General features: G+C 45.7%; 1 long non-coding RNA gene across 3 annotated transcripts in view; it reads left to right on the plus strand.

Moving 5' to 3' along the window:
- Positions 1-24,071, plus strand: part of LOC108352553 (uncharacterized) — a 75,182-nt gene that overhangs the window by 36,729 nt on the left and 14,382 nt on the right. Inside the window, exons 3-4 of one of the 3 annotated variants that reach the window (XR_001840857.3) lie at positions 7,089-7,166; positions 7,710-7,801. The exons of the other annotated variants lie outside the window; for them this stretch is intronic. This is a non-coding gene — a long non-coding RNA (uncharacterized LOC108352553). Of the gene's footprint in view, positions 1-7,088; positions 7,167-7,709; positions 7,802-24,071 lie in introns of those variants that run through there. 3 annotated transcript variants of the gene reach the window in all.

The raw sequence follows: 24,071 nt of genomic DNA on the forward strand, positions 1-24,071 counted from the left end.
GAGTCAGTTTAGTGCTCCAGCCTTTGTCTCAAATCAGCATCTCCTTAAAGGTGGGGCATGGGGGTGTTGGTGGCACCTGACACCGTACCGTTGGTAGTCATCCTTCAGAGTTTTCCAGTTTTTCATGGGACAGGATTCAGAGTTGTCTCTCAGTTTGATGAAAATGCCTTTAATGCCCAAAAGCTTAACATAAAGTTATAACATCCACCATCCAAAATGAATGATGCCCAGTTATACACATCACCATTGCTAGAATTTAACCTTGTACACCACGGATACTTTTCCAATCAATATGATCCGCGTGTAAGCTAACCTTTGACCGCCTTAAGTAAGATAACTACCAGACCCACTATAATATGGTCCAGAGGACAGTCAGGTTAATGAAGGGTCGAAAGGGGCCAGGGACTACCGATATTATGAACTAAAGAACGTAAATCAGAAGTGTGCCAGAGCCTAATGGATATGGAAGGTAAATATGAAAGCCCATATTGAGGTTAATTGGGTTTCGTCTACTTCCAAGAAGCCCGAGCCGGCCAAACCTCGTTATGACCGGAGCATTAGAATAGAAACATGTATATCAGCAAAGCTGTCCACAAGGCCTGGTTTGCCCTGTTTTTATGCAAGACAACAGCTTGTTGGTACCCAGAGATGTGGTGGTAAATTGATTATCCCATCCCGATGCTTACGTCGGTCTACCCAGCTGTCCTGTGGGTATATGAAAGCCCGACCTACAGAATGGAGAAGTATTATAAAAGCAGTGGAAGCTAGAATTTGCTACCCCTTAACATGACAATGCACAATCAAACATTGTATGTCCCTCGATCTTGTCTACAAGCCCTATCAGATTCCAGACACCCCACACAACCAATCTTTTTTGACCTGCTTCCTTACCATTACAGGATGACATTAAAATTTCCAGCACCCACATGGTGGTTCACAGCCATCTTGTAAGTCCAAGTTTGGGGGGATCCAGGTCCCCATTCTGTCCTCCAAGAACACTACGTACATATGGTGCATAGACACATATGCAGACAAAATACCCATGCACATAGAATAAAAAGGATTCTTTTTAAAAAGACTATACAACTCTGTTACACATATGATATTTTTAAAGATTTGTGTGTGTGTGTGTGTGTGTGAGAGAGAGAGAGAGAGAGAGAGAGAGAGAGAGAGAGGAGGGAGGGAGAGAGAGGGGGAGAGGGAGAGGGAGAAGGAGGAGAGGGAGAGGGGGAGGGAGAGGGAGAGGTGGTGCCTAAAGAGGCTAGCCAGGGCATTAAATCCTTTGGAACTGGAGTTACAGGTAGTTGTGAGTCTCCCAATATGGATTCTGGGAACTTCGTCCTCTACACAAGAAGGAGCATCCTTAGTGGCTGAGTCGTGGCTCTGCCCTCTACACATATTTGAAACACTATCTCTATATAACAGAAGAAACATATTTCAGAATTTTTCTAGCATGATCATTTATATGAACTGGGGGAGTCCATTCCATTACTTTACTGTCACTACTGTGATTTTTTTCCAGATTCTTTGAGGTTGTTTTTTGCTTGTTTTTTTTTTTCAATATTTTTAAATTCCTCAATGCTACCATTTTTGACTCCTCAGGAAATAGGAAAATGCTGTCCTGTTTCCTTTCACACCAAGCCTCATGCTGCTACATGAGTCACCTCCTCTCAAATGGTATAACCCCAATTCTCAGTGGCTTCCAGCAACTCATGTTTATAACAGGGCCCCGAACCTTTGTAAGTCCCCAGACATTAACACAACTGACTCCATGACAGAGGTGGACCATTCAGGCTGTAAAAATCAGCACTAGACAGCACCACCTGCCAAAACTAAAACAAAGGCCTGGTCCACAAAGTCCATACATAGTTCTGGCAAAGTCTCTAAATGTACTAACCTTGCCTTTCGGCTTCTGTAATTCCACTCTGGCTAACTGTCCTTGTTAATGGAAGTATGTCAGAATGTCAAACAAAACAAAACAACAACCAGAACATAGATTTTGTATTTAAAAAACTCACCCTGAGAAAGGCTTGGGGTTACACTGGGATCCGGAACACCCCAACTAATCACTGGTTGGCTGATAAAGACTTTTCTATTGACTTAAACCCATGTCTGAGCAGTCTAGCTGTGGTTATCCCACAGCATATTGTCCTGCCTTGATGAAGGCATTGGGGTTGACTGCAGTCTGCTGTAGTCTGTGGCTCAGTTCTGAGTTATATGCCTGTTGTTGGTCTGTTCCATGAAGTATGTCTGTCTGTCTGTCTGTCTGTCTGTCTGTCTGTCTGTCTGTCTGTCTCTCTTTCTTTCTTTCTTTCTTTCTTTCTTTCTTTCTTTCTTTCTTTTCTTCTGGGAGTACAGGCTTCACTGGGCATATCTTTCTTGACCGCGAGGGTCACAGTTTCAACCATGAATAGGAAATGGTAACTTGGGCAAGGAAAAAGTCTACTTCTTCATTAATGGAGAGGCCACTGTTCAACAAATGGACTCCCAGACAAATGAAAGCTCAAGCTTCTGGCGTCTCAAGAGAAGTCAGCATATCAAATATTTATATAAACCTCCTGGTGTGTGTAAGTTTGTGTGTGTGTCTGTGTGTGTGTCTGTCTGTGTGTGTCTGTGTATGTCTGTGTGTGTGTCTGTGTGTGTGTCTGTGTATGTGTCTCTGTGTGTGTCTCTCTGTGTGTATGTCTGTGTGTGTGTGTCTGTGTATGTCTGTGTGTGTCTCCCTGTGTGTGTCTGTGTGTCTGTGTGTGTGTGTGTGTGTGTGTGTGTCTGTCTGTCTGTCTGTGTATCTGTGTATGCTATGTGTAACATACAGGTGGATTACACAGGTATGGATACCTTTACCTTTATAGAGGCTGGAGGAGGAGATAAGTATCCTGCTCTCTCACTCTCCATATTATTCTTTGAGGTAGGGTCTCTCACTGCACCTAGAGTTTGACTGGCGGTCAGCAAACCCCAGTGTTTCTGCTGTCTCTATCATCCAAAGTACCAAGATAATCGCACAGGTGTAAGCATACCTGGGTTTTTAATGTGAATGCTATGATCCAAACTTGGGTCACCATGCTCTTATCCACTGAGCCATTTCTCTACCCTTAACCGCCTGCTTTTTAGAGTTTGAGAAACTAGTCTCACTAAACACTCACCATGATATAAGGCATCCAGGGTATCCAAACCCCAAACCTGGACCACATTTCAAAACTTGCCGTCCTCTTCTTAGGGATATACGTGAGTCGTGATGGGTTCCTGGTGCAATGACACTCAGACAGTCAGTGCTCACCTGGCCAGAGCCACCACAACTCCAGGGACAGTTCGGAACTCAGATATTGCTCTCACACACATGCCTAGGTTTTCCTGGCCTTGGGTTATCTGAGCTGGGCCATCTCCCAGGAGAAGACTTCCGGGCTGATTGAGGTTAGATTAGAGCTCAGATGGCAAAGGAAGAAGAAATAATAGGCTGAGAGATTGCCTCATTTGCCTCTTTAAATTTTCATGGAGAGGGCAATTTGTTAACAAGGGGGTGGTCTCAAGGCAGAGGAGCATCAATAATTCAGCAGAGACCATCAAGCTGCAAATAGCCCCTCCGTGCCCAGCTGAGGTCCTGCCTGCCACCCCAGCTCTATGCAGATCTCAGAGAAAGGGTGGGGCCGCCTCAGTCCTGCCTCTCCTCTCCCAGTTCTCAGCCGAACTGGAAACTCAGGCTACAGAGGCTCTGGCTTCATGATGACAAGCTAGGTGCAGGCTGAATACCAGTGTTCCCCATGGAAGGGGCTGGAAACCGGCGCTTTCCCCAAGAAGATCACGGTGTAGAGATACTGCCTGTCAGATGGTGGCTAGGGGTTGATAAACGATTCTCCCCAACCCCTCCATACTTCATCCCCAGAACAAATGTTGCTTCGTCTCATTTGCTTGATTTGGGTCTTCCCAGCCTTGCTGGACAGTGATGGCCCTCTTCCAGGAGCAGGGAGGCTACACGGTACCAGAATCTGTGCTCCTGCCAAATTAGTTCCTCCGAATCCTCTTCAAGCTTGGGGTTTAATTTGTGATTTCTATATCCTTTCAGTCCTGTGGCACCTCCTCAAATAGTGGAGTGAGCCCAGCGGCCCGGGGTGAGCCCAGCGGCCCGGGGTGAGCCCAGCGGCCCGGGGTGAGCCCAGTGGCCTGGGGTGAGCTGTGGATTCTACTCGATGCACACAATAACAGCTAATGGCTGACAGGAAATCTGGAAGGTGACATTCAAAGAAAATTTTTTTGACGCCTGTGTAAAGCTGAGGACTGAGGGAATAACACCACGGCAGGAGAGTTTCACCTTTGACAATGTCCCTGTCTTCTCCCTTAGGTGCCCACTCACTCCCTCGGGAGCAAGAAACAAGCTGAGCTGGGGTGAGGAGAGCACAGGGCAGTTCTTGTCACCCACCTTTGTTTGTATGTCATAATCCCCTTCCGCTAATGCAGGGCTTCAGTCAATTGGTGTTCCCGTGTCCCCAAGGGAAGTGTTGTTATATGGAACAAAGGCACCATCTAGTCTTTTACTTTCCCTCAGCTACACCTTTACTGGTTCCTTGCTGACCAGATGAACTCTTAGTCACAGGTCCAGGATCTTTGCTTGAGGATGACTGGTAATCAACTGCAGAGCAAGAAGGAAGGAAGTTAAAACCCTAGAGAAGACCTGACACCAGCCCCTCTCTTTCCACATCCATGTAGGACAACCCACACAACATGGGCGGGAGGAAGGAAAGGGTAGCGGATGCTTGGGCGGTACATTCCGTCGTAGCCAGTCCTCAGTCGCTGATGGGGAGTCCCGACAGAAAGCGTTCTAAGTCATAGAAAGTGTGCGATGCCCACTGCACTTGACAGCTTAGCAGCGCCACACGGGAGAGCAGTGTCACGGACGTGCTACGAATGTGTGACTGACTGCTGTTTCCCAGCCTTGAGCCACGGGCCTGTGTGTGTCCTTTGCTTGGAAATAATCCAAATGCGAAACCTTGAGGTGGTTTGTGTGGAATGCACATAACGCTTGTACCACCATAAAACCATCATCGCATCAAACCAGGACTTGGAGCCAATCTACAGAAAGAACACAAAATATAAATCATCGTGATATGCGTCTGTACCGGTTCTATATGTTAAACACGGTGACTTTTACTTCTCTCTGGAAAGGCTTGTTGCTACTAGATGGTTTTAAGTTTTCAGAGCGCCTGCATGTGGAAAAGTAGTGCATATTTTTGTGTACAAAACATACGAACAGGGAGAGAGGCAGGCAAGAGTCTCTTGCCTGTCCAGAGTCTTCGTCTGTCTGATATGCTTTCTTCTCACCCCTCTGCCGCCTCCCTGGGCTGGTACAGCGCCTCTGAGCAGTCTGTGATGGGGCCCCTTGTAGATTTTTTTTTTCTCAGCAGAACAGATGGCATGGGCTCTGTTAAAGGACAGCCCACACCCTACTCCTTGACTTCCAACTTCAAACAGTGCCCAGTCCACTCGGGAAAAAGATAAGGTTAAATTATGCTGGTGTCAGTGGGTCCTGCCCACCTCAACAGACCCACGGTTCACAACCAAGCCTCCCTCACTCTATGAACTGGCTGCAACTCCTCACTCGGTATCCGCTTCTCTGTGCTCCCATGTGCAATTCCCATGCTCCTACCTCCCGGACAACCTCTACCAAGACTTGTGGGCTGAATGTGGGATGCGATGCCATGGGTGCTACTCACGCCTCTATCACAGACCCGCCATTCTCTGCTGGCTGCCTGCCCCTACCACTAAGCTTCCTTGTCACTTACCGCTGTGTTAATTTTTAATCTCTCCCAGGTCTAACCATGCTACAGAGTAGACTCAGAATAAGTTATTCTTAATGAACACAATAATTAGTAAGGAAGTTAATCCTCGAAAGTGTACCAGGCTTATTCCCCCACTTGTTTATCTCATTCAAATCAGTTGGCTCAGGCAGATGCAATATCTTCGGCTTAGATGTTACTCTTCCGCTTAGCAAGACACAGAGCCCTGGGTGTGAAAGAATTCTATCTGTGTGAGAGGGGTTAGCATAGAGTTAACACATAGGTAATGGGTTAGGAGGACATATTTGCAACATTCAGAACAAGCAAAAGGAATTAAGGACTATTTTATTGAGTGAGTGTTTGTGAGTCAATAAGAAAGAGGCAACCTTGTATTGAAACAAGGTAATGCCCCAGTTCATCAAGGAAGAGAAAAGCATTAAAAGCAACTTCAGCCCCAGAAACAGAAATGGTAATTTTTTCCCATCCAATAAAATTACTAAAAAGTAAAAATACCCATGAAATATAACACTGATTGACTGTGTGTGCATTTCCTGGGATCTAACGTTTGTGTTCTGTAGTTGAGAAGGTTGAAATGAGTTTCACCGCACTACAGTCAAGGTCCGGAAGGCCCGTGTTCCTTCCTTTCCAGACCCTCTGTGAAGATTCTGCTTCCGTGCGCCCTCTAACCTCTGTAGGCTACCCACGTGCCTTAGCTTACTGCTGTCCCATGACAGCTTGGTTGCTTCTAATTTTTTCTTTCTCTCTTAATTTTTCTCTTAGACATATTGCTGCAACAAATCTTCAATTTTACACAGTGAAGTATGTGCATGTGTATATTTCTATACACATTCAGAAATTGGTGTCTGTAGCTTACATTCCTAGAATGGAAATTGCTGGTTATAGTGGACAGTATGGCGACCCTTTCCCAAAGTGTCTATGTCCCAATCCCTGGGACATAGCAAAGGAGACTGACATTGAAGAAGCAATTAAGTTTCCTCTTTGTCTGATGATAGAGAGATCATCTGAATTATCCAGGTGGCCCCAACACAATCACAGTGATCGACAGAGTTGAGGAGAGACTTAAAGATTTGAGCACTTGGCACTGGGAGACCGGCATGGCTCGATGTGGTGGAAATGGGATGATGGTGTACTCCTGGGTGTTGGCTAATTTCAGAAGTCAACTCCATAGCCCAGGAGATGCCTTGATGTTGGTCAAACATTACCCTGGGTGCTTCTGTGAAAAAGAAGTTGGTGTTGGATAAAATGGCTGTTTAAACCCATGGACCAAATAAAGCAGATTGCTTTTCTCAACGTGGATAGGCATCCTCCAGTCACTGGAAGGCATGAATGACGCAAACAACCCGACTGTCCTCAGGAACAGAGGATTCTTCCTTTCTGGTGAGCTTTGAACTAGAACAGAAGCCTCTCCTCCCTCCTCTAATCAAACTGAAATGTTGGCACACCTTTATGTTTTAAGCTTAATTTAATTTTGTGTGTGTGTGTTGGGGGGTTGGCTTGCATGTATGACTGTGTGTGCCTCTTGCATGTCTGGTGCCCTCAGAGGCCAGAAGAACTGTCACATCCCCGGAAGTGGAGTTACAGATGGTTGTGAGCTGCCATGTGTGTGCTGGGAATCAAACTCGGGTCCTCTGGAAGAATAGCAAAGGCTCTTTACCATAGAGCCATCTTTCCTAGGTCTTGGTTGATGTTTGTAAGAGGCAATTCTTTACAATAACTCTCTCTATCTCTCTACCTATTTATCTATCATCTACCTATCTGTATATCTTTTATATATCACTTATCATCTGTCTGTCTGCCTATCTATCTATCTATCTATCTATCTATCTGTCTATCTATCATCTTCTCCAACTCTGTTTTTCTGGAGAACCTGGGTAAATCCTGTTTTTTAAAAAGGATTTTATTATTCTCTCTCGGACACAGGAAATAAGAAGGCAGAGTTTTATGGACCAATTTGAAAAGGCTCTTCATGTGTAGAGTTACATGAAAAAATAAAATGTGTATATTTTATTTTATTCTGGTTTGCATACCGATGGAAAGGGTCGTTCTTAAATGCATGGCTCTGCAAACAATCATGTAGAAAGGGAGCGAAAGCTGCATGTAATGTCTATACAGTGATCATTCCTGGTAAGCATCAGAGACGGGTTGGACACAGGAGTGGAGGTGGTGGCTTTGATTTCTTACAGTGTGAAAGTATTTATGTACAGTGTGTGTGTGTGTGTGTGTGTGTGTGTGTGTGTTTAAGGAAACAAAAACATTCACATATCTGGGTGCAAGGCATTTTTTTTAACTTACCAAATTTAAAAGAAACAGGTTTAAAAGTTGGAAGGCCAGTGTGTGGATTTCCAGTAAGGGAGGGTCCTTCACGGTAACCACTAACAAGAGAACATTTCACAATAGAAAAATGCACAAGAAATCAAATCAGGGAACAGAAGGAGCTTATTAAGCGTGAAATCAGAGCACAGGACACCACATGTCCTGGAAGGATGCTGTATTGTGGCTGAGGTTTTAACTCCCGTGAATTAGCCAATCGACACGGACGCTTGGGCCCTGGACACAGCCTCTTTCATTGCTCTGCTGCCTGAAGAGTCCCTTGAGACCCATTGACAGGCGCTTGCTCTCGCACAGTCACTTTGAGGGACAGCACCCTTCCTCTCTGTGCGCAAAGCCCCGTTCTTCACTCGTGCTGTGTTTTTCACAGATTCTATCAGATCCTCTAGAGTTTCCGTTTACTGGGATGTGCAAAAGATCCACTGTGCTCCGATAGAAGGCGGAGTCTGTGGGGAGTAACCTCAGGGGCTCCACTAGAAGGCGGAGACTTCGCAGGCGGGGGGGGGGGGGGGGGGGGTGTAACCTCAGGGGCGGTTCCTCCTGACAGCAGCATCGGCTCCCTTGCTCTTTCACTTCCCCTTCGTGATGTCATCCCCAGAGCCATTCTGTCACACTCAACTTTAAGGAAATTAATTTGTCTTTGACTCTGTTACCTTCCAGGCTGTGACCGTGGCTAACACCCTGACTTGTCACCGTGCACGTCTGTTCCTTTATGTGTAAGATAAGAGTGTAAAGCCAGCCACAGAAATAACATTCGGCTTCTGCCACTCCGGGACACAGGGAGATTAAGAGAGGTAACATTCCTCCATGCCGTTAACATTGGCTACAGTCTCTCTCAAGCTCCATGTGTGGTTCTAAAACACACGAAGCGAAGCAGGCATGTAAGAATAGAATAGGATCTAGCCTCTCCTCGGGCCACAATATCTGCCTCAGTCTTCTCTCCGAATCCAGCAGGCACCCCCTGAAACACGGAGCGTGAGTCCCGGGACACTCCCCAGGGCCAGGGTCTCTCACCTAGAAAGTGAGTTAATAACACAGGGACGATTGGTGGCTACACATTCTGCTCCCTGCCATCTTCCCTGACTACTGCCTGGAAATCAGAGATCCCGACTACAAACTTGTACCCTCTCCCCAGGACTCGGAAAGGTGTAAGATGAGATTTCCACCTCTGCGGCATAGTCTATCCCTGTTTCTTCAGAGTCCCTACCGTGCTCTCTGTCTCTGGTGCTGGGGCCTGAACTTTTCTTGGATCCCCCACTCTTAGTTTTTTGAGACAGGGTCTCACTATGTATCCCTGACCGTATTCAAACTTGCTCTGTAGACCAGGCTGGCCATAGACTCTGCCTCTGTCTCCCAAGCGCTGGGATTAACAGTGTGCACCACCACTGCCCAGCGAAGCTAGATCATGAGCAGTTCCCACACAGAATCACGAATGCTAAGGTGTCATGATGCAGCCTGGAGGAGAGAGGAATTATGAAGGCTTGGGGAAGTTAGCTCTTGAGAGGAATTTTGTGGTGGGGAAAAGTACTCAAAGCCAGAGCAAGCACATGGGAAGGCTCAGGTAAGAAACCCATTACAAAACAGAGCCCCGTGTTCTCGGACACTCCCCTTTAAGAGGAGGCATGAGTCCTCCTTTGAATCTTAGGGGTCCTGAGGGTTGCTCGCCCAGAAGAACACAGTAAAATAATGCTGAGCCGGACTTGCCATACAGACTTGAAAAGGCCAGTGTGCTCTACTTCCTGTCTCTTGGAATGTTTACTTTTAGCACAGCAAGTGTGCTAGGTCCCTGAAGGCCCATAAAGAGGCAAGCAGAGAGAAACCAAGTCCCTTGCGCCCCCTACCCCCCAGACTCGTGGGTGAATTCTCTGCAGGTCTCCACTGCAGTGCCAACCAAGTGGATGAGCAGATTGGATATGAGTCCTCGCTTCAGACCTCCGCCAGCATCACACAGAGCCAAGACGCACGCTGGAGCCCTGTCCAAATGACAAGTGACAGACGAAAGAAATGTTGCTCTCATCTGAAGCCACTAAGTTTTGCATCGAGAATCTTTAGACAATAGATACCTGAAACACAGCAGTGAGGAAGAGGACAGACTTGGTGTGGCTCCTGCACCTGTTTTAAGTCATCGGAGGGAAATTCCTTTTTTGAAAATCGGATTTGTAGATAGACAGAAGTGCCCTGTCTGTGGGAGGTTCATCGGACACCTGGGAGGGATAAAAGAATGGGGGACAGGAGGCACAAAGGAGAGCAAGTCCATTGCCTGATCAAGCTCTCAAACTGTATTTCAGTGCAGTGGTTTATAAAGACAAGCAAGCGGGAAGGCCACACAGGGCTCAAGATCAGTTCAATACCATTACCAACCTCCATTGTTCTTTCGGTCCTGTAACCCCTAAACCACAAATTGCAGGTGCGCTGATAAGAACAGAAAACTGGCTAGGTTTCTCAGGGTGTACATGGGTTTGACATTCCTAAAACATTCCCGTGACAGAGGGTGTGTAAGTGGGCTTGGCTCCCAGCACAGAAGTGGTGAATTCAGCATGGGACCTACACTTGTTTGTAGAGTGTAGGTCCCATACAGATAGCTTTGGCTACAGGACGCGCTGGGAGAGAATGCAGAAAGAGAGACAAGGAGGTAGGGATGTCAGGATACACTTGCAAGTGAGTATGCATGGAGAGAGACTGCATGGCCATGGGCCGCCCACCCAACCCACCCCCGCTATATGTATGAGGAATATACACAGAAAAGAGAGCAGACGATGAGTAATCTGGAAAGGGCAGAGGGAAAGACCATGAAGAATAAAAGGAAATCAGATGAGAAGAGTGAGGAAGAGTTGTTTTGAGTTAATTTGACTTTGATATTTGTTACTATTTCATTTATTCGTTTGTTTGTTTGTTTGGTGTATCTGTGCTGTGCCCCCAACCCCCATACCCTACCAAGTGTGATGGTGTGCATTGCATACAGTGGTCAGAGAACAGCTTGAAGGAGATTGTTCTGGAAGCCATCATATGGTTCCCAGGGATTGAACTCAAGCCGTCAGGCTTGGTGGCAAGTGCCTTCCCCTGCTGATATTGCTCGGTTTATTTCTGTTCTTTTGTTTGTTTCATTTTATTTTTGTCAAGACAGGGTTTCTTGGGCTGGAGAGATGGCTCAGTGGTTAAGAGCACTGAATGCTCTTCCAGAGGTTCTGAGTTCAATTCCCAGCAACCACATGGTGGCTCACAACCATCTGTAATGGGATCTGATGCCCTCTTCAGGTGTGTCTGAAGACATCTATAGTGTACTCATATATAATAAATAAATCTTAAAAAAAAAAGACAGGATTTCTGGCTGTTCTGAAATTTACTCTTTAGAGATGAGGCTGGCCTTGAACTCATAGAGATCCACTTACCTCTGCTCCCAAGTACTGAGACTAAAGGCACCACCACCACCACCACCCAGCTTTACTGATCTTGATGAGTACCACTTCTAACCACAAACAAGAGGTTGCATGAGACAACCCACATAGGGAAGGAGAGATGGCTCAGCCATCAAGAGCATGGAGTCCTGAGTTCAGCTCCCAGCAACCACACGGTGGCTCACAACCATCTGTAATGGGATCCGATGCCCCCTTCTGGTGTGTTTGAGGGCAGCAATGGTGTACTGACATACACAAGATAAATGAAATCTTGAAAGAAAGAAAGGAAGGAAGGAAGGATGGGAGGGAGGGGAGGGGAGAGGGGAGGGAGGAAGGAAGGAAGGAAGGGACAGAAAGGATGGGAAGGAAGAGAGGGAGGGAGGGGAGGGAGGGAGGAAGGAAGGAAGAATGAACTAGCATCAATGCCTGACACTAGACTTTGCCAAGAGAGAGGTTTCTGTCAGACAAACACAAACAACGACAACCTTGAGATTGGCTTTGTGTTCACAGGGTACCTTGTGGGCCCAGGCTGGGCAAGCAGTAACCAGATGACCAGACACCTCTGTTCTCTAGTTTTTAAAGCCCTTGCTACAAGCCTGACAGGAGCCCAGGGAGCCAACCACCGATTACGCTTTTGGAAAAAGGACAACAAACCAAAAGGAGAGTTGGCACTGTGCGTCTGGGATCCTCTGCAGAGCCCTCTGCAGTCTGGTGTCTTCTCCAAGCTGTACATCTCTAGAGGCGGGAACAGTGGCTGACTGAGCTTGTGGAGCTGTGACTGTGAGGACCGGATGGGTATTTCATGGCTACTTGGGGAGTTAATAAATCACAAGGCACTCTGGATGAACAGGCACTCTTTCCACCCTGGACAGTGGCTGCTCAGCTCTGGTCAAACGCAACCTCCCTTCCTGGCATAGTCCGTCTGTGCTCAGTGCTGCTTTAGACCTGGGTTTCTAAATTCGGTATGTGCAGAGTTAGGGTATGTGTGTGGAAGTTCCTGTGTTAGCTGCACCCAGTCAGGTGAGGATGTACAAGAGAGAGACTGAGAGAAATTCAAATCAGGAGACTTGCCATTCTTCTGATGCCTGACTGGGGCATTGGACAAGGAGCTTAGCTTCCCTGAATAATGGTTTTCTACTTCTAAAAATGAAAGGGTTAACGGCTGGATTCCTTGAAGTTTCACATTTTATTTATTCCTATTCCTTATTTATTGATATGTGAGTCTATGTGTGTGCCTGTGTATATCTGTGTTGTGTGTCTGACAGTCTGTCTTTGTGTGTGTGTGTGTGTGTGTGTGTGTGCATTTACATGCACATGCATGTGTGCTCTGTGTGACTTTTGTGCTGTTTTATTTCTGAGAAGCACTAAAAAGCCCCTTCCATGTCTAGGGGTAAAAGTCACTTAACTTATTAGAAAAGATAATATTGGCTCCCAGCACCCACATTGGTATCTCACAAACTCCCATAACTCTAGCTCTGGGGATCTGATACCTCTTCTGGACTCCAAGGTCATCTGCAGACACATACAGATTTACACACACACACACACACACACACACACACACACACACACATACACACACGCACGCACACACACAACACTGACACACAAACACACATTTACACATACATTATACACTCATACACATGTACTCACACAATGACACACACACACACACACACACACACACACACACACAGTTGTTTTATAAAACAACAATTCCTGCCGTTTGATTTTACCAAAAGAAGACTCAGGAGACAGATGCTGGGATGAAAGCCCGCTAACCCAGAGAGGCAGAGAAAGCACCAAGCTAACCTTATTTCATCTATGTCCCAGAGGGACAAAGCTCTCGCTTCTCCACACTTATTAATTTTAGGTATGTGAGTGCACTGTAGCTGTCTTCAGACACATCGGAAGAGGGCATCAGATACCATTACATGGTTGGGAGCCACCATGTGGTTGCTGGGATTTGAACTCAGGACCTCTGGAAGAGCAGCCAGTGCTCCTAACCACTGAGCCATCTCTCCAGCCCCCTCTTCTACACACTCTTAAATCCCCTTCAACTCAAAGACCCTCCTTTCTCTTTCCCTGGTTTTCTTCTGTTCACTCCCTGTCAACCGGTTGCTTGCTCCATCTCTTGACCTAATCATTGACTTTATTTAGTTCTTGTTTACAGAAAGCTTTGGGGTTAAAGGTGTGTGCTAGGGCTGAGCTACACCACAACAAGGCCTTTCCAGTTCACAGTCTTGAGGTTCAAAATGTAATCGAATATCCTGCAACACACACTCACACACACTCACACATACCTACTCACACACACATGCAACACATACTCACACCTTCACACACACATACCTACTCACACACACATGCAACACATACTCATGCCTTCACACACACACTCACACACTCACACACACATACCTACTCACACACACATGCAACACATACTCATGCCTTCACACACACACACACTCACACACACATACCTACTCACACACACATGCAACACATACTCATGCCTTCACACACACACTCACACACTCACACACACATACCTACTCACACACACATGCAACACATACTCATGCCTTCACACACACACACACTCACACATACCTACTCACACACACATGCAACACATACTCACACCTTCACACACACACACACTAACATTCACACACACGCTCACTTTAAAAATATTTTTTTTTAAAAAATTAGCTAGAAAAGAACACTAAGCATGCCAATAGTGGGAACAGTAATGGGTCACATAAACAAAAATTTTTAACAATGTTTAACTGCCAAGTTTAATAAACCATAATAATAGTACTGTGTTATTATATAACAATAAAAAGAACACCATTGCAGCTTACTCTGTGCTAGGTTCCATGCAGACTGCTTTAAAGGCATTTTTTTTTGTTTTCAGTATTCAAAAAATAGCTGAGTACATGCTGATAAGAAAATTGAGCTGAGAAACAGTTTCTTTGCCAAAGCATTCAATTAATAAGCAGCTGCTATAAGATTTGAATCCTAGCCATTGTAATTCCAAACGTATACCTTTGTAATAGGAAAAAGTAGCTAACACTTAATGTTGTATTTAGTGTGAACTAGAAAATAGTCTTGGTGTCTTACTCATCTGGGTTATCACCTCTCATTGGCTCTGAACTGCTTTGCAACTCTGTCAAGTTCATAGCAATGATAATAAGACAAATGGCTTGTTATGGAAATGCAAATTAGTTGACTCCCCCCCCCCAGGGTGTCTATATCTTACACGTACTCATACATTCATTCTGAAGGTCTTAGTCTCTGTTTATATATGGTTGCCGGAATTCTTTAAACCAGTTGCCATGCCATCCTGATTACATCATTCACCAATGAACTAGATGCAATGTCTGACATGAACATACTTTTTATTTGCATGATAGTCATGATTGGAAATTGAAATCAACATGCTTTTTAGTAATTAAAGAGAAATGAGAGGTGGAGGAAGAAAACCGGGGAGGGGAGGAGGGGAAAGATGAAGAGAGGAGAGAGCGCATGGTAGATGATACAGTTGGAGCATCTTCACCAGCCTCTTCTACCCACCCCTGCTTCCCAGTGTGTGGTGCTGGTGGCTGGGCTATTACTAACTGAGCCACTGGCTCAGAGCATCTTGCTGCTTGGCCCTGTGAGCAGCCGCTCTGATGACGGCCTCCTGCTCCTGACCACTGTAGCTCCCGTGAGCCTCACCAGGATTGCCTCCTGCTCTGAAGAGCCTTTCTTGGTCTTCCAGAGTACTGCTCTCTCCAAAGCACTGGGGACAAGGATAGTCAGGACTGGAGGACAAAGTCAAGTAGCTTTCTAGAGTCATCTGTTTTCTTTAACTGCCTTTTGGATCCTTCACAAGATCAAGACAGCCAAAGTCGGAGCTCAGGTAGGGAAGGGGCTCATGAAGTCTCATGACTCTTAGCTGGGGAGACACTAGCAACTGATGCACAGGGAAAGAAGAGTCAGTTTTCTTCAGGAATGCAACCCCCGAGAAGCTACCTGTGCTCTAGGGGATGGCCATGCCCCTGTGCACGTATCGGCAGCACTGAGTGGACCCAGTGGGTTTTAAAACACACATAAAGTTGGGAGGGAAAACTGGGGTGCAGGATAAGAATTGGAGAGGTAAGAATAGGGAGCTTATTTGATCAAAACACATTATATGCACTGTGAAGTTCTTTAAAATATTTTTCAAGGAAAAAAGTGAAACAAATACTACCCCTCAGTAATAAAGGATACTCATTATTGTGCATCACCACAATGCTTCTCACATGGTGTGCATGGGACCGTTGTACTCCGTGACTAACCTGCAGGCATGCTGGGAGGACATACTTGTAAGACTTATAACAATCATTTAACCATAATTCTGAAAATGTTGAAACAATTTGCTATCTATATACTTTAAGATCAAATGATCTTACTTTGTTTTTGATGTGTATTTTTTTTTTTGAGATTGTCATTGGCTCTTGCTGTTATCCTAACAAGACAGTTTTTTGAAAGAAACATTCCCTAAGCCTATGTTTAAAAATGTTGTCAGTTGACGTTCTGTGGTATCAAAACTTGGAGAAACACTATTTCACAGCCCCCTGGACACGTCATCCTGCAACACAGAATGTGTAAGAGCTGAGGAATTCTGATAGCACAAAATATCGAAACATTGCTCTCTCTGGACTTGGGAGCTGTGAAAACATTGCTGCCTATCATGGTCTTGATCACAGGGCTGCATGAAGCATGAAAGCCTGAAGCTACCTGCCAACCGTCGGATGGGTTTGAGGGCATAAAACGGTCTGAGTCTGACATGGTGCCGAATGGTGGATGAAGAGACTATCATCAAACAACTGTAGCCAGGGAGTTGACATTCTGAGAGTCAGTGTGAGGAAGAGAAACAGAGGAGTGTTAGATACTGGCATCTCTCAGACTCGTAGACTGGCATCCAGCCCAATTGTGATCAGAGTGGCTTCACACAGCAACAGATGGAAACAGATGCGGAGACCTACAGCTAAATAGTAGGTGGAGCTCGGGGAATCCTAGAGAAGACGGGAAGGAAGGATTGTAGGAGCCATATGGGTCAAGGACACCACAAGAAACCCCATAGAATCAACCAACCTGAGCTCACGAGCCACCAACCAACCAGGGCACCTGCACGGGATTAGCCAAGGCCCTCCACACGTGTTATAGCCGTAGAGATTGATGCTGTTGAGGGACTCCTCTCAGTAGGAGCATCGTCTGTCTCTGACTCTGTTGCCTACTCTTGGGACCCTTTCCCCTTATTGAGTTGCCTTGCTCAGCTTTAATAGAAGAGGAGGTGCCTACTCTCACTGAGACTTGCTATACCATGGCTGGTCGATATCCACTGAGGTCAGCCCTTTTTAGAAGACAAACGGAGGAGGAGTGGATGGGGGATGTGAAGAGGAGGGACTGGGGGGAAGAAACTGCAGTCAGGGTACAGAATAAAAACCTGACAGTGCATTTTATACTTGGTCTCAATCCAATGGTTTATATTTGTTAAAAACAGAATTTCTTGTGCTGAAAAAAGATGCCAGTGAATGCTACCAACCTGGAGCTATTCCCCTTAATGTACCTCTAGCCTGTTTAGTTTCTTAGTTGTAGTAAACACAGCAGCAATAAACACAAACGTGCAAGTATTTCTGTGTTTGTTGCCCTGGGGTCCTTCATGCAAATACTCAAGAGTGGTGTATCTGGGTCTTATGGTAGATTTCTTTTTACTATTGAAGAACCTCCATAGTGATCTCCAGGATAGCTTTGAAGAAACCTGGTAATATTCCTTATCAGAAACAGGCTATGTGGAGGATAGGATTTTGATGTGCCCATTCAAAAGTGGACGCTTTGTAGTGTTGTAAATGCTCTGTCCACGTCCACTTATAGTAGAGAGATTGATCCCTGCTGTAGATAGAGTTAGAAATGACTTTGCAAAGGCGAGGGGAGGAGGGGAGGAGGGGAGGAGGGGAGGAGGGGAGGAGGGGAGGAGGGGAGGAGGGGAGGAGGGGAGGAGGGGAGGAGGGGAGGAGGGGAGGAGGGGAGGAGGGGAGGAGGGGAGGAAGTAGCTCAGTCCAATGTACCTGCTGTACATGTGTGAGACCTGGAGTCATGTAAACACAAAAGGCCAGATGTGGTGATGCACTCATATTCCACAGTTGCAGACAGGCACTGAGGTCCCCACTGCCCTGTCACCTCACCTCTCAGTGAACTCCGGGCTGTCTCGAAAACCAACATGGGAAAGTGGAGAGACAGCTCAGTGGATAAAGCACTCGCTCACTTCTGAAAGGACAGCAGACTTGGAGGAGGATTGGTCAGCTTGATTGAAAGGAAGACAGCATAGAGAGGGGCAGACGGCCCTAGATAACCTCTACACAACTAGACTTTCAGTCTGGTTGTCGTGTCTGTCAATAAAATAGGAGGTTGTTCTACCTGCCACAGAGCATGGCTTTAGGCACCGCGGCTCATCCCCACTGGCCAGCTGTTTCCACAGGGCTGTTGGAGGAGATATGAGCCATAACGGTTGGTTCCAGATGGGAACACTGGTACAGGAGGGAGCAAAGAGAGTATGTGAGTTATAGACAGCTCAGTCAAGGTCACCAAGTAGCCAGCACCCAGTGGCCTGGCATTGTTTTAAATGTAACCATTGAGTTACAAACCTACACAAACTGTCTTTAAAGAAGAGGGGGAGGAGGAAGAGAAGGAGGAGGAAGAAGAGGAGGACAAGGAGGAAAAGGAGAGTCGAGAAGAAGGAGATATGGAGGAAAAGCACAGGCAGGAAGCACAAGAAGCTATACAAGAGAACCAGGCATAATTGTTGTAGTAAATAATCATTCTTTCTAGTCATCCAAGGTGTCACGGTGGTTCATCTGGGATTGAAAGGTGATCTATACCCAAGACTTTCACTCTTCACTCTTGAGTCTGCTGCCTGTTTTCATACCGACTTCGCTTTCCCACACGCTGTAGGAATTGCTAGATGTTGACTCTCTCACACTTGAAGGATGCTAAACATTACAGATGAGTCCTCTCAGGAAGAGCCCAGCTCTTGACCTAACCCCTCTTAAGTCATTCAAAGGCCCATCTTCTCCCTAATCACTCTCCCTACTGTACCATCAGCCAGTCATTCTAGAACAAAAGATCCTTGTCTTGCTAAATCATCAGAGTTTTCTGGGAATACTTCTTAAAATACACCCCCCCACCCTTCTCCACTGCATCTTCTGAATGAGCCCTTACAACCCTAGAGGCCAGTCTAATGTGGACCAAGCTTAATTAAAACTTCACTGAAAAACTTCTAAACAGGTGTTTAGTTCATATCTGGATAACGTGTGTGTGTGGGGGTGCTAGCTATAATACACTTTCCTCCTCTTGACTCCACCAGAAGCCCTGGAGCTGGGCCCCAGGAATCTGCATTTTTTTGAATTATTCATTCACCTTACATCTGTATTTTTAAATAGGAGATTCTGACAGAGGTTCCCGGACGATGTTTGAGAACCATTATTTTACGGTGACTCCTTTTGGTTTCAGTATCTTCCCTAGAGCCAGTGTGATCTGGTAGGCAAGCCATCTATTTACCAACCTCAAGAGGCAGGGAAGGTGGATGAGCGAAGGTCCAGAAGACAGCAGAAGCCATAGATAAAGGGAGGGGCCACATAGCAATGGAGTAGACCACAGCACTGAACAGAGTAAACAACAAGATGTCTCTGAATGTGGGTAAGACACCCTTCACCATCACATAAATACTCCAACAGCATACGAGTAGGAATTGCTCATTAATTGATATTTATATTGAGTCTCACTGGGGGTCACCTACCAGAGGTGTGTTGCTTAGTCCTTGAAGGAACTTTCTGTACTTTTGAGAAGATCAGAGTTAATCCAAACACATTATAAATAGATAAGAGAGCCTATCTTTCAAGGTGGCTCCTGGCTGGAGTCAAAGCAAGGGCTTTTAGTCACCATGGCAGTGTACTGTAGCTAAGATCAGTAAGTCTCTAAACAGAAATCCATAAATATGGTATTATAGTCATTAGGGGGATGATTAGCTAATAAACGCACCCTGAAATTGGTAAGAAGATCCTTTTGTGGTTGAAAAGAACCCATCTCAGGGCTGGAGAGATGGCTCAGCAAGTAAGAACAGTGACTGATCTTCCAGAGGACCCGGGTTCAATTCCCAGCAGAGATAGCTCCTAACCAGCGATACCTCCAGTTCCGGGGGATCCAACTCTCTCATCTGGCCTCCACCAACACTGCATGAAGGCGGTAGACAGACAGACATGCTGGCACTCACACATATGTATTAAATAAATAACAATTTTATAAAAGTTCGTCTCCACCATTTATCAATTTGATGAACTTGGGCTTTTATGGGTTGAGTCAGTCCCACTACACAGTTGTGTAGTCTAGGAGAGCTTCTTAGAAGACACAGAGATGATAGGACCAGACACCAGCTAGCATCCTTCCTTAAATAACTGTCCATTCCCATGCAAGTGCAGGCACTGGATTCAAGCCCCTCCCCCCCAGCTGCTGGTGTAGTGGCTTTGTTGTGGTACATGCTCTCCCTGAGAGCTGAGCTATCTACTGCAATCCTTCTGTGAGGAGGAGCCAGGAAGCATCATTGCCTGCCAGCCTGTTCAAGCATTAGCAGTCAGTCAGCCTACCTCAGCCGGCCTCGCTGTGCAGGCTTGGCCCGATCTATAAGGCAAGGCAGTTTTCCATCTCTAATTTTCTGCAAACTCACTGTCCCTTAAGAACAAATAGCTATAATCAAAATGCCTCCTGTTGACTTTGCGAAACCTTGGAGCAAGGCTAACCACAGGTTTCTAAAGGCTTCTTCAAAGCAGGTCTTTAAGGGTGTAAACTCAGGGGAGGGAGACCCTCAAGAGAAACCATAGCAAGGGGCGGTGGGGCTGGGGCTCAGCGTGGTATAGCGGACTGCAAGGTGTGCCCATAGCCCCACTCACTATCCCATCTTGCACCTTCTCCATCCTCCTCACCTTGTCGGATACAGAGCTTTGGAAAGGTCTTTATTCTGCATTTGGTCTAGTAGAATACCAAGCACAAACAAGAAGCAAGGATTGCTAGAGTCTGGTGTCTACATGGGGTTTTGAAAGTGACCTGCACACACATAACTGCTAAATCACAGACAACTGGGGGCCCTGCCATTGTCGGAGAACAGCCTGAATAATCGTCCTCTGAGCAGATGAATTCTGATTCTTGCATCAGTCACTGCCTCAGTAACATGGGCTGTGGACTGTAGACTCCCGGACCTGAGGAGAAATTATAAATGCAAGGCACAGACTTGACTTCAGACTGCCCTCGTTTGCAGAAGACAGGTGAGTGCATAGGGATGAGGTAAGACAGCGGAATGTGATGGCCACCAGGTAGAAGGGACGCAGAGAGTGGGTGACAGGAAGTCAGGGATGGAAGAGGGTCGAGGTGGGCTACAGCTGACAAGAGAAGTTCTGTGGAAGAGGTAGGCTTTGCACAGCTCAGGATTTGGAGAGCAAGAGAAGCAGGTACGGAGGGCATTCTAGGAGAGGAGAAGCAGACCAAGAGCATCTTCCTTTTTTTTTTTTTTCTGCTTGTCAAAGTCTTTGAGGCTTTGTGAAGAAGAAAGCCTGCAGATTTCTCTGAGTCTTCACAGAAAACCAGCCCAGGGCACACAGTTACATAAAAACACTGGGGCATTAAATGATGTCCAAAGGTACAAGTCAAGTGTTACAGATCTTTTTAAAAATAGCATCTTATATTCTAAACGGCATACAATTAGAAACCTTCCCCTTGGCTTGGAATACTCAAAATGCTTAGTCGTAGAGGAAATAATTATTTAAATAGATACGATCGAAAGTGCATGCCTGTTTGTGTATATGTGTGTGTGTGTGTGTGAGAGAGAGAGAGAGACAGAGACAGAGACAGAGAGACAGAGAGACAGAGAGAGACACAGAGAGAGACAGAGACAGAGAGAGACAGAGAGAGATTGAGAGAGAGACGGGTGGGGGATGTACTCTGGTGGCCTGGAGCTCACTGAATTGGCTAGGCCAGCTGAGCAGCCTATCTGAGTTACCCACCTCATTATGTAGCCCAGGCTGGCCTGAAGCACAGAATTCTCTTGTCTCAACTTCTTGGCAGACACTCTTTTCTATCTGTGATTATTTCCTGTCGCTCTATAACCAAACAGCTGTGTTGAGAACGGATGAATAAGATTCCATTATAGTGAAAAATATCACAAACCTGCCACTTGGGGAGAAATTTCTGAAACACTGAAATGGCTGAGAAGATAGTTTGTATCCCATTTGATGGTGAAGGGAGGACATTCTAGGTTCAGATGAGAGCTGTGTTAGAACCGTATACCTGCCTGCAAGTAGAATTTTAACTGGCAATGGCTTCTGGGTAATATAGATGACCCACACAATACATTCATCTTCCTTCTCTCACAAGGAACACAAATGGTGCCAAGTATGCACCCCAGAATTCCTTGGCCATGTTCCCAGATGGTCCAACAGCCTTGCAAATGTACTTCATCAACCTTTTTACTAGGTGGAGTCTTATTTCTTCTGGCTTAACCGGAGTGCAATGTGTTCTTGTCCAAGTTCTATTAGTAACTTAATTTCTTGTGGATGAAGATTCTACTTGAAAGGTGTTCCCGATGTAGCATGGATAGCGTGTATGATAGAGGTTCTCACGGCAAGTGAACACAGGAAGTACTATGAGCCTCCAGCCTCCAGCTAGGGGTTTTAAGTGTGTGTTAGCCAAGAAGAAAATAGAGAGGGGTCAAGCAGGAAATAAGTTGACTTCAAAACTGATTTGATTACGGAACCCGGCCTTCTTTCTCCATCTCCTAGTGTGTGGATGTATGTCTGTGTATGTATATGTGTTGGTTTGTGATTTTCTTCCCTTATTTCTTTCAAAAAGATCCCTGGAACACAATCATAAGCAGGGTAATAATGAGGGCATCAAAATTTATTTCTATCATCTTAGGCATTATCATGGAAATTTCAACATATATAATTAAGAGTTTAAGCTCCTGGGCCATACCAATCTCCACCTACGGCAGTGTACATATAAAACTCATTTGATAGTTCAGCCTTGTGAGTTATGAAATCATTGTTGTACACAGTCAACATTTGTGCTTCCCATTTTTGTGGATCCAAATCTTTCTGACGTTAGGCAGGAGACCCATCGCCAGACGCTTGCCGTGAGTGTGTTGGTGGTGAACCCAGCCAAGCTTCTAGGAGAAAATGGCTGAGTCTGAAAGGTCATGTTATTAGCATGGAATTCAGCTGAAATCCATTGTCTTCTCGTACTTTGGAAGTTTATTTCCTTTCTCCTTGCTCCTACTGAAGAGTCAGCCATGCTGTAGACATGTCTGTTTGTTGGGTAATTTTCAGTTTGCCTGCTTCCACGACCTCGTTGCAGCTCCAGTCTGTCCATTTCTTTTCTTTGTTTGTCACTTTGGGTTGTTTGTCATTCTTAATGTCCTTTATCCTCTGGAAAACAGTAGTGCGAGTGTGTGTGTGTGTGTGTGTGTGTGTGTGTATGTGTGTTCGTGTATGTGTGTGTCTGTGTGTGTGTCTGTGTGCGTGTGTGTGCCTCTGTGTGTGTGTGTGTGTGCCTCTGTGTGTGTATGTGTGTGTGTGCCTCTGTGTGTGTGTGTGTGTGTGCCTCTGTGTGTGTGTGTGCTAGCACTGGGTCTCCTTCGTTCTTATTTCTTCTTAGAACACAGAGTGAACCTTTGTTGAACTTACTCTCCATGTTTAATCTTCATACTTTGGCATCTGTCCCATCTACTTCTTTAGCCTTACTTTCCAAGTCAACCAATGTCCCTGTCCTCGTGTTTAATGAAATATTAATGTCACCTATTGACAGTCTGCCTTCAATTATTGTTTTTCATTTCTAAAGATTATCTCCAGAATTCATTTCTTCTAAGTTTACTGCTGCATAGACATGGATTAGTTAGTGCCTTAATATAATTAACGTATCTGGTTTCCGACATTCTAATAACCAGTGTGATAGGCTGTCTCTACTGAGACTCACTCGTCGTTAAGTGTTTCCTTTATTTACGATGGCTATATGCAACATGAAGCTTTAATGATAAAATTTTTGAGGTAGGTTGTAAAGTTTGTTCTACAGATGGGATGTGTTTGTTTCTGCTTGAGATAGATACTAACTCTCTCTGGTCACAAGACTTGCTATAAACATTGAGGTAAGTGTGATGCAAGTGTTGTCAGTGTGGCAGAATCTACAATCCCCTGGGGGATGGGCCTCTGGGCTACCTTTAGGGGATTTGATTGATTACATTAACTGATGTGGGAAGATTCGTCTTAATGGTGGGGAGGAGGACCTTTCCCTGGACGTGGATACTGGACTACCTGTGTGGAGAAGGGTGTTGAGAAGCATGTGTGCACGGGTTGCTCTCTACTGGTTATGGACAGGATGCAGGATGCAACCAGCTGCTTCAGGCTTCTGCTGCCTTGATCTCCTCACTATCATGTCCTGTACGCAGAATAAACTAAGACAAACACTCTCTTCCTTAAGTTGCTGC

This window comes from Rattus norvegicus, chromosome 13 (genome assembly GCF_036323735.1).
Source record: "Rattus norvegicus strain BN/NHsdMcwi chromosome 13, GRCr8, whole genome shotgun sequence".
Lineage (NCBI taxonomy): Eukaryota > Metazoa > Chordata > Mammalia > Rodentia > Muridae > Rattus > Rattus norvegicus.